Consider the following 3799-nt stretch of genomic DNA (forward strand, 5'->3'; position numbering starts at 1 on the left):
TGAAAATAGTTCTTCCCGGTCTGATTTGATCTCTTTTTAAGACAGTCTAACATGGCTATTCAAAACTACGAAAGATCTACTATCTGAAAAGAAAATAGTGATTTTTTATCTGACTCTTCAAATACATCTCTTCTTTTTATACATTTACGACAAAATACTGCTGATGGGGGGGGATTGAACCAAAAGAGGCCACTCGCTGCCTTAGCCTTAAGTCTGAACTTTCACTTCGCGTCGAATATTTGATCACTCGCCCCCAGTATCAGCACCAAAGAGTGAATGGCCCCCGACTGGTGCAAAACGAGAAAGAAAAGCTACTAAAGAAGATTCTAGCACCAAAGGCCATGTTAGACAAACAAAATACTGCTGATGGGTTCCGGGCGAAAGTGGCTACGAAACTACGAAAGATCTAATATTAAGTATCAGTCGCCCCAAAAGTTCAAAGAATGAAACTTTTGTTCAGCTCTTCAAATACATATGATGGTTTTTTAGGCGACTATCGTCTCACGTTATATGATAATCCTTGCCTTGGCACCAAGAGCTTGAGTATATCCAGTTTGATGAGTGGCTGGAAGAAGGACTGGCTGGCACTATCACCGGTGGTTAAAGCTGGGTACCATTGGCATAGGCGGGTAGAGTTCACTGCTGGTTTGTGGGCCTTCTTTCTCCTCCTAATTGGGAAGAATAAGAAGATTGAATTTCTAGAAAGGGCGATAGGAAGATCTCGAACGCTACCCAAGTAGGAGATTCAATCCACTCTTTGGTTTAGGGAGGCTCAATAGGTTTTGGAAAGAGGAATTGGTTTCACTCTTGTTGGTCTTACATTCTATTCTTGCCCCACCGTCCGGGCTAGGATGAAACCCAACGGCAACCAATTGCTTTGATGCTGGCCAACAGGGAGTGGAAGCAGGAGAAGAATGTGCTTTGAACTCAGGACGGGTCCAGATTTCAAGTATGTTGCTGGTTCAGAATCAACAAATATTGATGAAAGCATTGATGCTGGCTTAAAGTCCTAAACAAGGCTAGGCACGAACACGAACATCAGTACCTGGGTCAGGCTCAACAGATCTTGTTGGGTCAGGCCGGTGAAGGAGAAGAATCAGGCTCGAAAGCAGGCGTGGAACACATCAACAATTCCAACCTAGAAAAGAGATGGATCTCCTGTAGGCTATACAAGAGAAGCATATCTTGTCTCAGAACTAGGCAAGACAGTTGGAATGAAGAAGAAAATAGAAGAGAAGTCAGTCCTCTTTCTCGTTCGAGGGTCTTGCTCACTATTCTAAGACAGCACTTTCTGACCGCTGCGATCATCCTTCTTTTCAACCGGATCCGAACCAACCGTCTGATATACGTACAGGTCCTCAGAAGCAAAGTAGGACAAGGGGGAAAGACATTGAATTGATAGGGAACCGTAGCCAAGTGGCAAAGGCAGAAGTCTGCAAAACTTCTATTCGTCGGTTCGAATCCGACCGGTTCCTACAGCGCCATTCCATCCATCCGGTTACACGACTACGCTCTTCTTTCCACCCGAAATGTTTGAGTTTGAATTCAAGTCTACTGAAAAATTCACTCAACTAAAAAAGAAAGAATTGGACTAAGCGAAACAACTATTATAGTTTAAGTAGTCCTGCCTCCAAGTAAATAGAATAGAAGAGAAGTGGATTGTTCGTTGACCGCTCCTTTAACAGCAGGGATAAGAGAACAGCTAATGCTAGAGCACCAACCAAGCAAAAGAAAGAGAAAGAGTGAATGAAAAGAGTGTTAAGTACTCATAAGGCACGACTGATAAGGATAGGATAGAACGAAAGAAGATATTTCTTGCCCCCATCAGCAGTATTTTGTCGAGTAGTTTTGAATAGCCATTTTAGCAATAAATAATAGCTTCTGCTGGAGAGAGAGAGTCTTGTATCTCTTTGTTGTTAGAGAGTGTTGTTTGGTGGGACGAGCAGTATTAGTATTATCATTCTCACTTCATCGCGACGTGTAGCCGGGGCCCCAGAAAGAGATGCGTGAAGGTACGGAAGATGTAGGAGGAGAAGCACATTGGAAGTTATCTGCGTGAAGTCCTGTTATTAAACAACCATTGGCATTAGATTAGGGCGTGCTAGTATAAGCTACTGACCGGACAAGAGAGGATGGTGATGCCTTGGAGGCTGTACGAGAAGAAAAGACTGACGGGTCCAGATAAGGAATGAAATTAGAATCAGCAAGCCCTACACGAGAACCCTTTTCATACGGAGCCACCCAACCTTCTTCTGCACCTTCCCCCTACCGATTAGAAGCACCTGGACAATGACTTTATGAGTTGAGGGACGAGCAAAGCGACGTGGACTAAAGGAACGGACGAGCAAAGCGACGTGTGACTAAAGGAACGGACGAGCAAAGCGACGTGTGACTAAAGGAAGGGCCGTTTGACTCGACTTTTTGAAAGAAAGTTGATATTTGTTTGCGTGTATGGTATTTCATTCAAAACTACGAAAGATCGTCGGTGCCTGGAGTCTAAATGGTATTTCCTTTGGGGCAATTTACGACTCAATATTCAGTTCGTCATTCACGACCTGTTGCTTAGGCTCGAGCGCATGCGAGAGGGAGAGAGAGTGTTGTTTTGGGCCGTCTGACTTCCATAATCCGCGATAGCGACGTGGTGAGATGCGCTAGGCTTTCGACTCAATCTCTAAGCCCTACGTCCCCTTATCCTTCCTCTCAACCTTGATTCTTCCCCGCCTCCCTTTGTGGTACCTTGCCCATGTGCACATGACGAGATCTTAAACTTTCCGTATTCCGTCTTCAAGCCCTCTGGTAATACAATACAATGAATTTTGGAGTGTTCGTTCTAGTGTTTTTTATTGGTAGAGCTTTGATATATCTTATCTTATTACAGGAAGTGGTGATACTAGGAGTTGAGAAGCTGAGAGTACGCGAGTTGCTAAATTCACCGGACAACCTTCTAATGTCATGGGAATAAATAGAAGTACGATAAACGATACCAGAGAAGACCCCGAATCCGTAGAATAAAAGAGAGTAAGCTCTGAGTTCAACAAAATAGGAAGACTTAGCTGATTCAGTAGAAGACACCCCATTTCTTTTCAGTAGAATAGGTTGCACAATACATAGTCAAAGTGTAAAGCTGATCCCGAGCTAGAGAAATCGAATTCAATACAGTCTCGGGCATACCGGGAGGGAAAAGAAGAGTGAATGAAAAGAGTTCATTGATTCCATGAAAAGAGATGTTGAGTGAAAGGTTGAAGGCTCCTATCCTATAGTTCATTAGTTGTAGCCATTCATATAAAAGACGGCTGAAGCAATGCTTTATACGTGCTCACTATCTTATAGTTCTGGTCGGGTACATAGAATGAACAGTATTAGCCTACGAGCTTCTTTTATCTTTTCTCTACGGAGCGGTAAGCTAGCTGTCCTATTGGATTCAAAGCCGTCATCTAAGTGTATTCATTCGTGCTAACAGCAGAGCAGGAGTTGGGGATATGATTTTGATAAGAATAGCTGAAAGCAATGGTGATCATCTGCCTTCTTACCTTACCCGAGCTTATATGGAATACGTACTGGACTACGAGACGGATTTCTCATACTCACTATACTTCCTTTCCAGCTGACGTTCTTAATGCTTTCATGGACCACTCTCACGAAAGATCCTCAAGTGAGAAAGGCAAAGGCCGGGGAGCAAAAACAAAAAACTAATGTCTTAAGACGGGAAAGGAGGGACTCTAAAGTGCTCGCTTTACTTGAATTTAGGGCAGACTGGCTCGAAATACAGATAGGAAAGATCCAGAATATTGACGTTTTT

At 43.4% G+C, this 3799-nt stretch overlaps 1 non-coding gene across 1 annotated transcript; it reads left to right on the top strand.

The window, feature by feature from the left end:
* Window positions 1-1402: 1402 nt before the first annotated feature.
* On the top strand, window positions 1403-1475 carry TRNAC-GCA. Its single transcript has one exon. It is a non-coding gene; the product is annotated as a tRNA-Cys (tRNA).
* The last annotated feature ends 2324 nt before the right edge of the window (window positions 1476-3799 follow it).

This window comes from Zingiber officinale, unplaced genomic scaffold (assembly GCF_018446385.1).
Source record: "Zingiber officinale cultivar Zhangliang unplaced genomic scaffold, Zo_v1.1 ctg237, whole genome shotgun sequence".
Taxonomy (NCBI): domain Eukaryota; kingdom Viridiplantae; phylum Streptophyta; class Magnoliopsida; order Zingiberales; family Zingiberaceae; genus Zingiber; species Zingiber officinale.